Genomic DNA, 13471 nt, shown 5'->3' with positions numbered 1-13471 from the left:
AGCATATGGGCCTATTTCTGTGCTTTCTTGTTAGAAACAGTTCTGGAACTCTGTGACGAGGGGTGTTATTCAAGAAACACATGACAGGCATTTAGCTTTCTAAAATGTGCAGCATGGGAGATGAACCAAGGCACAGTAATTGCAATGCTTCCCAGGCCTTTTCATTTGAAGACTTCCAATGCCTGTTGCGGCAAATCTCAGCTTGGCAATTTTCCACTTCTGGAGTAACTGCCTCATCTTCACTGACATGCTTCCTTCCCTTTATTTCTACTGTAAGCCTAGCTCTGAAGCTCCTCAGATTTACCTTCTTTACCTTGTTGCTTATGCTATTTATATTCACAAGTCCATGCCCTTTATGTCCTTAGGTCTCTGTTCTTAGGTCTCTATACATCTAGGATGTATATTTCTTAAAGGGGAAAAATATGCCTTAGGAAATGAAGACTTTTATTTTAGCATGTCTTTGCTTTAATCTGCTTGATACCAGACTTCTAGATGGCTCTTCTAGGATGGGAAGGTGCTCAACTGCAAATTTACCAGTGCCTTTGTCCCTCGCCATGGGGAAGTACCCGCTGGCAGAGGCACCCTGGGCTGTTGCACCTGGCTCTTGGCATGGCAAGAGCTTCCATTGGTCTCAGAGCACTCTACTGCCCTGTCATGCTTCCTGCAGCTCTATTGCTACTTCTTTGTAGAAAGGGAACCACTGAGGGTAACTGACCCATGGTTACAGGATGTACATACTCTCCTTTCCTCAGGATACCAGCAAGCATAGGTTTTCCAGATATCTGTCTCTTTACAAGCTCTTCTTTCAGTTTCCTTCCTCAAGGACATGGATAGCAGCAATATTTGTGCAGATGCCAGAAAATTTAGCTGGTGCAGCCAGCATGCAGACTTCTGTGATGAAATAACTGAAAACATATTCTAAATTTCCACATTCCCATTTTGTTGCCACTCTTGAGCATTTTTTTTTAGTTTGAGCTCCTCTTCCTGCATGTGCCTTTCTTGCCTAATTAGAGCCTTTTCTGGCATCTACAATTATTGCTGTTCTTCTCTCTTATATAAATTACTGATGTCCCCTGATTCACCTAAAATGGTGGGTGACACTTCCTTCCATAATCTCTAATTGTGTTTGAAAGCTGACTCTCAACATCTTCATCAGGTGATCCTTTGTCCTCTGAGTCCACTTGTTAAAATCAGTTTCTTTGACAGAGCTATTTATTTTGCATATCCATTTTAGTGTTCAGATAAATCTATTTACATGTTAATAAGTCTCATTCCTTCCACCACCCAGCTCAGACAGGCACTGTGTATTTTTCAATGCCAATGTGTGTCTCAAAAGAATTAACCTACTGACTTAAGATAATATGAAATTAAATTACTAACTTGGTTACTCTTCACATTCTATAAAAAGAATGCAGAAATACATCTTTCCTGCTCAGGTTCCTTGCATCCCATCAGTGCTATTCAGCATCTCGGAGCTGTTTGGAAAAGAGATTGTACCTGTTCCCTTCTACCCAGATATTTAACTGAATTCAAAAAGAAATAAAGATATTTAATTGAATTCAATCTCCCTCATCAAATGTCAGCTGTACTAAAAATTTTTGTATGGCTGTGCATTGCATAATGCTTAGGAAGCTTCTTGTACTGCTTAGCAGAGTTATCACATGGCCATGGAATTAGTTGGAATTATATTTCTCATCTCCTGGGCCTATTTCTTGCATTATCTGGGAGAGTTTCTAATCTCAATTATGCTAGAACCAATTATATCACTCTGGGTATTTGCCAGGACAAGATCAGATTTTGACTCATTCTTTCGTGTTTTGTGCTTTTTTACTCCTCATTTCCTTTTCATTACAAAACTTTGTGACATAGTCAAAAATTACTTATAAAATTAGATCTCTAGCTAATGTGTTCAGAAAATTCTATTCAAAGCAAAGTTAGTTCTTAAATAAGTGGGCATGCATACTTTTATTCTATGTGCTTTGAATACCCACATTGTTAGCTACAAAAGTCTGGCTAAATATATGTTAAATTGTAGACAGCTTAAATTTCTTTTAGTTACTAACACAAATAATTGATTTCCTCTATGCCATAAGCAGCATTCTATAACAAATTACTCTGGTTTGGGGTGTGTGGATTTTACACAACCCCCCTCCTTTTCTGTGTGCTATGCATGACTTACCAGTGGGAAAAAACCACACAAATGATTGCTTTTCCAACAACATTTAGAAAATATTTTTTAATATACATATAAGCATGTCTACTGTGCAACTTAATGCTTGATTAATAACATCAATTTTACTTTCTCCCAAAAAGTGGGATAACTTGACTTAAGTCCCTAAGGGTGTAAGCCTTGTGAGAACCATTTTGAACATTTTGGTCAATATATCCAGTTTCCAGGCATTATGATGCTCTTGAAAACCCTTCCTTCCCAAGGTAGTCACTAGGCCTTCCTATTAGTCAAGCCCATTCAGTTTTTACTTTGAAAGTTTGCTTGTCATTTAATAAGGAAATAGACTTTTAAATAAGATTTCTGAACAGGGTTCATTTTCCTTTGTCAGTTAGGAACAGAAGTAGGAATTAGAATTAGCTTGGCTGTAAGATTACACATTGCTCTTTAACCAGCCTTTTCAAAGCAGATGCTACCACTGGCAATATGATGAATGGAATATATGGAATACTTCCCCTTCACCCTCCAGTTTCCAAGAATTGTTTGGATTTTGTTTTCCAAAATAAAAAGTAGCTGCAGCAATTCACACTCTTGTTCATTTCCACACACAGAGAAGCCAGAAAACAAGCTAAATAAAACCTTCCTAAATTGGACCAATATTATTCCCATTTACACCCTGAAAATCAACATGAATGAAGCAGGAAGCAGAAAATAAGCTACCAAGGGTAATAATTCTAAGTGACTAATCTGTTTGCTTTAGTTTCCTATATCCACACATTTTCCTTATTTTTTCGTTTGCTTCCACTTTGTATCCAAATTATGGCATGAACACATACCAGTCCACCTATTACATCCAGCCTTCAACTGAACTACAGCATCGACTGATCTTCCCAGTACTTGTCATGCAGAACAGCACAAAACATCTAGAACAGACTGTTAGTTGCACCTGCAATTCACTTTTAACCCATGATATGTCTTGCTAAGTCAGTGAGCAGTTGTGAAATTATATTTTTGCATGGGAGAGGGTACTTTGCAAAGATAGCAGGGATGACAGATGAGTGATATTTTTCAAGAGATAAACATAGGTCTCCCAAACGATAAAAGAATGATGTTACCCTAGGTGAAATAATCTTACAGTGCTTTGTTTAGTGAAATAGATCTTTCTAGAGTTTTTTGTGGAATGTATTATTTTACTGCTACAATACTTAAGTTAGGGAGCAAAATCACATTTCTTCTTTCTTAGAAATGAAAAACCAAATAGCAACCATTTCAGTGAAATGATGCAATGTTCAAAATGTTCAATCTAGCTACTTAAAGAGCCCCAGGGACTCTGCACCTTGGGGAGTGGTAGGGTCAGGCCCCCAGGCTTGAGTGGGAACCCATGATTCTTGTCTACACCACTGGGCAAAGTGGAAAGGAGTAGCAACATGTTTTGAAAATAGAAATAGTTTCCCTAGAAAAGCAGGGTCCTTGTTCAGGCTGGTCAAATACTTGCTATCAAAGCAAATGTTCTTCAATGGCAGACTATTCTCATAAACTGGTTGTTTGTTTTGTTTCGGTTTTTTCTCTAAAATTTCTGTCTTATCCTTGGAAAACTGAATTTTCATTATTTACAAAAAAAAAAAACCCCAAACAAGCTTACGAGCATAGGAGGTTTGAAGTAAAAACTGAAAACCATCAAAAATTTTCCCTGTGAAAATAGAGGCCTTTTTTGTTCATGTCTATTCCTTGCATCTTTTACCACTCCACGACCAGCTTTAGAGTTAATAACAAATAGAAACCTTTGTTAAAAAATTAGTTCTGGTTGAAAATTTGTCTGCCTACAGGCAGAGACTATCTAATAAATATTTTCCTTCTAATTTTTTATTCTTTTAACAATTTGCAATAAAGTTCTCCTTTATTGAGAAAACAATGAAAATATTGAGCAACTATTGAATAAATATGTTTTATTACTTGAATACTAAGATAATAAGCTTTACCTCTTTAGCATAAGAGTGTATAAATGTGCTTCCTTGAAAATTAATCAGTTACATGATGGAGACCAGAATCCACTCAATCACAGATTATAATTTTAGGGAGGGTCTAGGACCCTAGGCCTGAGAATAGATAGCAAATATCTGAAAGCCACAGGTTGGGAGAATGACCATTGCTGCAGCTTTCTGAACATACAGAATGGGGAAAACTACATTTGTTGAAGCTGTAGAAGAGGATTTGGCAGTGCTTGGAAAGTGAGATAATCAGACCTGATCAGTGAGTTCTAGCAACGAGTTTAGAGTATCTTAGAGTTATTTGTAAAAAGAGAGTACTGCAGCAGCACTGGCTTTGCTTCACCGGCCTGGTTAAATCAGACACATGAATGTCTTGCATGACAGGAATGCTACAAAACAGCCAAAGCAGACCTTCTGTTTTTCAGCTTGAGTATATATTTTACAGAAAGGAAACATTTATTCAACATTTGAGAAATGAACAGAGCAAAACTTTAAAGAGAGATTAAATACATAGCTGTGGGGGGAGATTGAATATATGGGCTGTTCAACTACCAAAGGAGTGAAAAATCTAGAAAGGGTGGGGTTTGGAGTTTTGTTGTTTTTTTCCCCCAGGTAAATGTCCTGTGTATGTCAGTAAGACTTTTAGAGTAAAATTGAGCCCATGTTACACTGTAAAACTGTAATTATGCAATTGGTTCTGTCATAGCAATCAAGTAGGTTTAATGTAGTGTAATTTGGGAAGGAAAGAATACAAAATATATATATATATATATATTTGTAAGCATGAAGCAAATTAAATTTGTACAGAAATGTTCATCATATTGGATTAATAGAAAGCGAGGGTATTTCTACATCCTCCATCTGTGTGAATGTTTTCAACATCTGACTTAAGAGAAAATGTTCTAATAGCTACTGCCCTTAGTAAAACCACATTTAATGCTTTTAAATATTGCCAGTAATACAATTAACTGAAAATGAAAGAAGTGTTTGTGTACAGGTATGCATACATGTAGTATGTAAATTAATTTTGAAACATTTATTTCAAGACTTACAGTGAAATATTTTAAGGTACCACTGTATGAATTAGAATTTATTTTAAATGTAGACTTTTCAGTGTGATGTCTTTAAACCAACCCCTGCTTTTTTTAATTCATGTTCTGTAAAAAAAAAGTTTTTATCTTCCTGGAAATCACTGTATAATTTTATTGTGAGGTATCAAAGTGTATTCTATCTTGAAAAACATAAAGAAATATGATCAGCAAAAATAAAGCATCCTGAAATATAACAGTGAAAAAATTCTGTATTATGTGTGAAATAAAGAGCTATGCTAATGCATACTAATGTTACATGAGTTTGGTCAGGCCTTCCTTTAACCAGTTTGAAAATACTTATCACTATATGTAAGTACATGTAATGTCCATATGCAAATTCTTGTATTATAAAGGTTCAATTCTCCAATCTGTAATTGGCTCTGGCTGCCAAGCAATATGCTAACAATGAATTTCATCTGCTTTTACAGCACATCTGTTAGTAGTGGATGACAGTCAATTGGAAGAACTGATTTTCCAAGCACTGGCACAAAATCAACTTTTTTCCCCCCTTGATTTCATTTATTTCCTGCTGGTTGAACATCCCAGCCTCCCAAAAGTGGTATCAGTTCATACCGGCCTTCACAACAGAGTGACATGACTTTAGGTTAAGAAGATGAATGTATTTTGAAGTGAACTAATAGGATTTGTTTGAAAAGGAATGAACAGATTACTTACTATAGTCTGGAAGTTTTCAGGTCTTTAAATGAGGATATATCTGCTGATGTGCAACACTACTCAATTCAAATACAAAACCTGAATGAAGAAAATATTTTTCAGGGACAGGGTGGAGAGGTCAATGTATATTTCCACCCCTGAGAAAACACATGAAAAGCACATCAAAAATAAGGAGGCTTCACTAAGGGCAAGTCGTGACTGACTGGTGACCTTCTATACAGGTTTACAGCAGTGGTGGGATGAGGGAAGATAGACTGACATCATCTACCTGTCAAAAAGCACTTGACACTGTCCTACACAACATCCTTGTCTCTACAGAGGTGTGGATTTGATAGATGGACCACTCAGTGGATAAGGAATTGCGTGGATGGTCACACTCAAAGAGTTGTGGTCAGTGGCTCGATCTCAAAGTAGAGTCAGTAATCACTGGTATTCTTTAGGGGTTGGTATTGGGACAAAATTATAATATTTAAGAAAACACAGATTAAAAAATCCTGAGTACGTAACTTTTATCTATGCAAATATCTAGCAGTGTTTCAATTTTCTTTCCTTTCTTTGCTTTCTTTGCAGACAAGGTTGGAAGCAGCTTCTTCAACATTCAGGTAAAAACTTACTAAGTTTTGCTGTTTTTTTTTTATTTAAGAGAATATGGTTCATATGAGGGATGTCAAACTAAATGCATTTGTATAGCAAAAATATGGAAGTAAATAAAGCCTAGGTTTTCTTGGAAATAAGCAGATCACATAGCTATCAAAAAAGATTGCAATGTGTTCACTTCAGAAACTTCATAAGAAATTGAACACATGCTGTATCTTGTGCTACTCATTATTTCTCCTTGTTTTAAAAATATGTAATGCTGATTTAAAAATATGTAATACAAAGAACAATGCAAAGAAACCCCAATCAATCAAAAAACCCCAAAGAAACAAGAAACAAAAGCTACTGCTCTTTTTTATTTTAAAACTGTCAAAAAAGAAAGGGGTTTACTTCAAAAGGTTTTTTATTTCTTTGTAGAACAAGGTGTTAATCACCTTGTTGGACTCTAAGCTGGCTTAAAGACACTCTCACTCAGTATATTTCTTCTGCAATGCATGCATGTAAACAATTGTTTCTGGCATGGAAGTTCATTGGAAGGTAAGTCAAAATAAGTTCACTATCAACATTTGGTTTGTTTCTGTTAACATCAAACTAAACAAGTTTGCAAGCTTTATCTTTGATGAATCTGCATGCCCTGAAACACTGGAGCCACAGATTGAGGGGTCACACTCGCATCTTCACGAAACACCACTAAGTGGTGCCTTCCCTTCCCCATCATCTGATTGAGATTGCGGCCTTGTATGCAAGGCCTTAGACAATGTCAAACAGAATATTAAAATCTAATATTTTCTTCTGACATGGGTCTTCAGATAAATGGCATTTTTTCCACATTTGTTCCAGTGCTATAAATGAAATAATTCCATGCCACATAAATATGTTGACTTTTGTGAGAATTCAGATATTCATATGAAAATATTTCAAGACTAGCTTGAAGTGGCTTCTAAATTCTTCTGTAATAAACCTATAATAGAATAATAGCTGTATCATCTGTAAATAGTAAATCTACTACTAATAGATCATAGAACCTGTACTATACTTGGGAAGTATGATTTGGCCTGACTTACCCTCATTTTTGAGCATGTTCTAATAACATTTGAGCTGAACTGAGTTGCAGACACACTAACCCAAACAAGTTTAACAGATGGTACAATGATGACCTCACACTGTGGTCTAGACAGGCTAACACAATGACTGCATAATAGAAAGAAGCCTCCAGAGCAGGATAAAATACAGTCTTTGGTGAAGATGAACAGCAGAACTCTGGGGTATATAATAAATTTATATATTAAATGTAAGTCTGTTTAATAGAATAATAGTTTTTATTGAGATGTGATGAGACCACATCGATGGCTGCACTGGTTGGATAAAACAGAGGTTTGAGATTTTCAAACTTACGACCTACACAAACTGTGGATCTCCTCCATAGTCCTTAAGTCCAGCAAAGACAAGCCACATACACCTACTGACTTTAAATCTACTCTTAAGTGCTTTCCTTTGCAAGGATATTTTCCAAAACTGTTTTTTCGCTAAGCAGCAAAATCATGGATAGAAATGACTGGCATGAAACATGGTGATTTTTTTCTTTTGATGATAATTTTTTTCTTAAGAACTTTTATTTTAATGGTTAATCATCAAAATATTAATCTAACTCTGAACTGAAAGTTTCTTATTTTGTACCTTTAATTCAATTGATTTTGAAGTAAGAAGAAAAGTATTTTTCTGTTGTTTTCTGGTGCCTAGCTCAGGGCTTGAGAGGCAACCCAGACAGAGGTGTGGTTAGTGGGCAGAAGATGTAGAAAAGGCCATGGCTGTGATTGATGACAGTTTTTTTTCACATGAACACCATCATGACAAATGGGAGAATATGTATTTTTGCACTTATTTAAGGAGCTTTGAGTCACAGTCTCTTATTTTAAAGACAAGGTGGCTCAATTCCTCTTTTTCATGTGTATGTATGTAAGTACAGAAGAAACTTTGTGATGCAGCACAATAAGAACTTTTTTATAACTACAAGCTTTTACTAGGAATAAGCTAAGGAGAACAATGAACAAGCTGTGTAGCTCTCACTTAGTGACATCTAATAAAATCTTTAAATATCACCACAATGACACTCAAACAAGTTTAAAGAGAACACTTTACTCTTGCACTCCCATCCTGTACTTTTTCTAAATTTCCCTATAACCAGAAAGGGTCAAATTTCACAGTAGTGTCTATGAGTGTGGCTCCAGTGTTGGCAGAGCTGTGCTCATTCCCATCACCTGAAATGGGTGTGACAGAAACTACACCAAGCATAACCAGCTCAACACTTCTGCCTCAGTTTGTGGAAAGTGAACTAAGGCTTTGTGGCACACAGGGGAGCAGTACTACACAGTGAGGCCAAATACCCAGAGTCTGATTCCAGCAGAGTAAACTTGGTCATATTTTGAACCTGTGAAGTCTAATGTGAATTGAATGTTAAGTAAATCAACTTATTTTATTAGTAGAGCACGGCATATTGCCATTTATTTCAACTCAACTTCTTTTCCACATCACATGCCTTTTGTGTATTTCATACATGCCTGAAAGATGCTATTTCTGGAATAATTTCCAAGGGTTTTGCTATGTTTATGGAACTGATTCTAGTATTCTTCCAGAAAATTTGGGTAGTTAGACCATGTGCACAAAGCTTTTGCAGCAGAGAAAAAAAGATCAAATCACGAGAGTGAAACAATCCAAAAATGACCCTGCTCAAGTTTAAAGTTCCTACTTTAGGCTGTACTGGGGAGTCTTTTGGTTTGGAAAACAAATGCTGAAAAATAACAGTAAAAGTCAAACAATTAAAGCACAAATAGGCAAGTTATTGAGCATTTGTTACTGCAGAGCTGAATGCTGCCTAGTCTGGAATCTCAGAAATAATTTTGGGAAGAAACTTAGGAGCTACGGAGCAAGAAATATTTTCTGACTATTACTGATGTTAAGAAATGGGCAGCTGCTTAAAAATGCTCAGTGGCTTGGAATGTCAGCCCAAGCACTGGTGAAAGACTTGGTGGAATGGTTTGCAGCCAAAATCACCCAGTGCACATCCATGCTTCCAAAACAGACCTTCCAAAGGCATGCTAGGTTATTGTGTGACCTGTAAATAGGACACATTAGCACACAAAAGGACTTGGGTTTCTGCTGGCAGTCTAAGTCTCCTTAGACCTAAGTCTTCCAAAGTCTCATTAGGACACCAATCTTTGGAAGGATTACAAACACAGCACAATTTACACTACCAGCACACTTTACCACAGGGCTATGATCTCCACCTAGAGCTATAGGGACAATAAATATATCAGAGCTAGATTGTGCCTCAAGGCAAATCATCTGTTGATTCTACTGGCCTTCCTGTTATGTCTTGTGATGTTTTGCCGTACTCATCTACTCATCCCATAAGACATCCATGTGAGCAGCTCTGTGGTTTTATTTTCACGTTTAAATCCAGTTGCTATAATCAGCTTTTTTGTAACTCAACTGCAGTTGTTGTGACCATATTAAAGTACAGCTTTTCAGGCTCAGCCTGTAACTCTGCTATTAGAGGTTCAAACCTCAGAGTAGAGAAAGTCTATAATGAAAGTGAAGCTCTCTTTCATTTCCTATGATTCAGCATAGCTGTACTTGAGAATTACCTGGTTTTGCTTCCCATGCTGTGACATTTGAGACCTGCCCTCCAAGAGCCGGTGGAAGGCTGTGGACTTGTCAGCTCGACATTTTAGATGGTATCACAGTCATATCATCACCTCTGCCTTAGTGCTGGCTTGGAGGCAAAGATACACCAAGTGAGTATATGGAGTGGCTGTTAAGGGCTCTGCTCACAAACCTCATCAAAAGCACATTAATTTCAGAGGAAACATGATTTTATAATTATTTCACTGCACTTCAGATTAATTGAAAAGGCATTCTTCTTGTTTAAAGTCTTAACAAAAATATTAAGGATCATGGTGTAAGGAGGTACTAAATGCAGACACAGAATCTTTTGAAAGCAATAACTTGATTTCTGGCCACTAGTTGTACTACATTACTACTTCAATGAAGACACAGAAATAAGTGGTTTATCCCTTAAATGAGTACATCCACAGTGACTTTTGCTGTAAGAATAATACTAAGAATGATATAGGAGTGATCTTTTAAACAGTTTGTTTCTAAAGGATGTTTAGTTGAAGGTCCCTCAGTTTAGTAGTTATCTCTCAATGGTATTTCCTGTGAATAGCCTTTCATCTTTCTGTTCCAAAAATAATAAGTGCAAAATAAGCTGGTGCTGAAGTCAGAAAACCTAGGAACCAAATTCTGAAATAGCTCTAGCTGTGACGCTAGGAAATCAGCCAGTCTGGTTCCAGCCCCTGGGAAAATAGGAACTTCGGCCTGCCAATAAAAAGAACAAGCACTCGTTTATCTTCCTCGAGAGTACTGATCTGCATCTCGTATATGTCTAATTGCATCAATATACTGTCAAAGTGAATCCCTTTGTGGTAGTCACCGAAACAGTGACAACCCACCAGTTGCTAATGACGTTTTCAAAACTATTCTAGAAGTGACAAGGCAAATGTCTAATAGCAATTTTTAAATCAGATCAGATTTTTGAACAGGTGGTTGTCAGGTCTTTTTCCAATGTAGATGCAATTAATGCCTTCTATTCATCATGTACTATTCTTTTAGTCATCTTAGAATAGCATGAAGGTTGGTGATTGTTTCTCATAGATCACTTGTTTGCTTGGATTTGAGGAACTCAAGTTTCTTTTCTCCACTTGCTTTAGACCTTACAGTAGGAAAGACTTCAGTCATAAGTTTGCTATTTCTTAGTGCATCTGGAAAATGTATTATTGAATTCAAAACCTAAATTAAAAATAAGGGAGTGGGGGAAACATTCAGTTCAAGTGAAATGCAAATTTTTGTATTTAAAAGAAAAATAAAATCAGTTCCTGTAAATGCAAAATATTTTCTTTAGTCTAAATGTTTCGCTTTATACATATTTTGTCCTGTAAAATATTTTTAAATGAGAAATTTATTTTCAAAATAAAAACTGAATGTTTTGATTTGGAAATGTCAAAATAAGCTCTAAATTTGACTAAAAATTATTTTCTCTTTGTGGTGTAATTTATAACCTATATCTAAATTCTATGGCCTATTTTATCTCATTCTTTTGTTTTCTCTTTGATACAATTATCATTCAGACTTACCTATACAAGAAATTACTGAATTTTTGAAGCTAAATTTATTTCATGTAATGTTTCTTAACACTTTTTACTTTTTTCTATGTATATTCTAAATCTAGATGGTGTCAAGCAATATTGGGACTGACCGAATTTCAAAATACTGCCTTATTTATTTGAAAGTATTAATAATTGAAGGAAAGAGCTCACCTATATGTAAGATCATGCTTCTCCTTTTTGCTTTTTCTAATATGACTAATACTTCAGTATGAAAGATATGCAGTTAAAATGCTTCTGATTTGCTTTTAAACTGCATTGGTTTAGTTTTAGATGGCAGTCTAAACTCTAGGCTCTACTTGTCTCTTTGCTTATATATAGCTATGTTTTAAAAAATACTAGGGAATCCGAATATTAAAAATAAAGTCCCTTATTTGGACTTAATTTCAAAGGATTTAACATCATCTTGTATCTGAAAAATACATTGTGTGTTATGCATACATAAAGAGGTATAAAAAACATTTTGTGTTTCATATAAAGCTGCTTGGTCACACAAAAACTAGCATACCAGAGTAAAAGATTGTGCTCTGAACTCTAGTATTAAAGTAGCCAGTTACCCTCCCAACGTGTGTCTCTTGGCTGACTGACTTTGGTTTTAAAAAAGATGCAACTTCAAAATAAGGCTTTTCTTGTGACTAATACATGCATCAGGTTTCAGTCTTGTGTGGCTTACACAGGATTATCTAGAGGCTTATAAGGAGTGATCTCTTGCTGTAACCTTTCCTTTGATTGATCTTGCAAGGTTTTTCTTTCTCCTCTCTCCCTCCAGTTCTCTATTTTTAAGAAACTGGTAGGAATATAACTATTGTTGAAAACTCTCAGCCTGTGTCAAATCTGGTTGAAGCAGTTGGCCCATTTTCACAAGTCCTTGCAGAGCAGGAGACACTCAGATGCAAACAGAGACTGTACAACAGCATAATGTTTCTTGCACCGGAAATCAGTTAAATCAACAACAGCCAGAAACTTTATTTCTAAAAATCCTGTAAATTCTACAAAGCTGTGCCAACAGTACTGTGGTTGTGAGGCTGAAAAATGCACTCACAGACTTTTGTTTTCCAACAGCTTTCAGTGGGATGCTGTTATTGAGACTCCTGCCTCCTTGTCAGGCTGGCATCTGCTTTTTGTGCTTGAGAAACCCAGCATTGTCTTGAACCACCATTTCACACAATTCTACAGTGTGTTCATTTCTTTCCTCTCTTGTTCTTTCTCGCTCATGAATTTGACAATGTAGCAAGTAAGTCTGATGGTTTGGGCACTTCAGGAACGGGGCTTGTAAGGTGAGGAAACTGTTCAGTCTTCCCAGCAATAAATAATTGTCTTTCTTTTTTTAAATGGCACTTCAAAATTCAACTGAAATTCAATTTTACTTTGAGCCTTAGGAGATTCTTGAGACTTGAGAGATTCTCCTAAGTTTATCTCCAATGTGTCTTGGAGCTGTAACATAAGTTTCCTCAGTTTGTAAAAACCATTAGTAACGTGCTGAGAGGCCAGCTGTGCTCAATGCAGGTTTCAGTGGTGTTCCACCAACCTTCATTTAACATTCGTGGTTCTGTGGCCAGAAGATGTGGTCAGGGTATTAATTCAGAACATTTCTGGGGGACAGCATCCTGGGTGGGCTGTAGAAGGCTGTAATAGAACTAATAATTAATTAAATTCACCTTTCTGCAGAGAGCCTTATCCTTGAAGGACCTATTGCTGAGTGAACAAGCAGCAAAGAAAACATGCATTCAT

The 13471-nt window shown here is 36.3% G+C and overlaps 1 long non-coding RNA gene across 1 annotated transcript in view; it reads left to right on the top strand.

Annotated features, from left to right (window-relative positions):
* LOC120410304 overlaps window positions 1-11402 on the top strand; it is a 67681-nt gene extending 56279 nt beyond the window's left edge. Inside the window, exons 4-5 of the long non-coding RNA XR_005602390.1 lie at window positions 6492-6523; window positions 10141-11402. This is a non-coding gene — a long non-coding RNA (uncharacterized LOC120410304). The remainder of the gene's footprint in view (window positions 1-6491; window positions 6524-10140) is intronic.
* Window positions 11403-13471: the final 2069 nt, after the last annotated feature.

This window comes from Corvus cornix, chromosome 7 (genome assembly GCF_000738735.6).
Source record: "Corvus cornix cornix isolate S_Up_H32 chromosome 7, ASM73873v5, whole genome shotgun sequence".
NCBI lineage: Eukaryota > Metazoa > Chordata > Aves > Passeriformes > Corvidae > Corvus > Corvus cornix.
The sequence above is the reverse complement of the archived record's forward strand: the minus strand, read 5'-3'. Positions and strand labels throughout refer to the sequence as shown.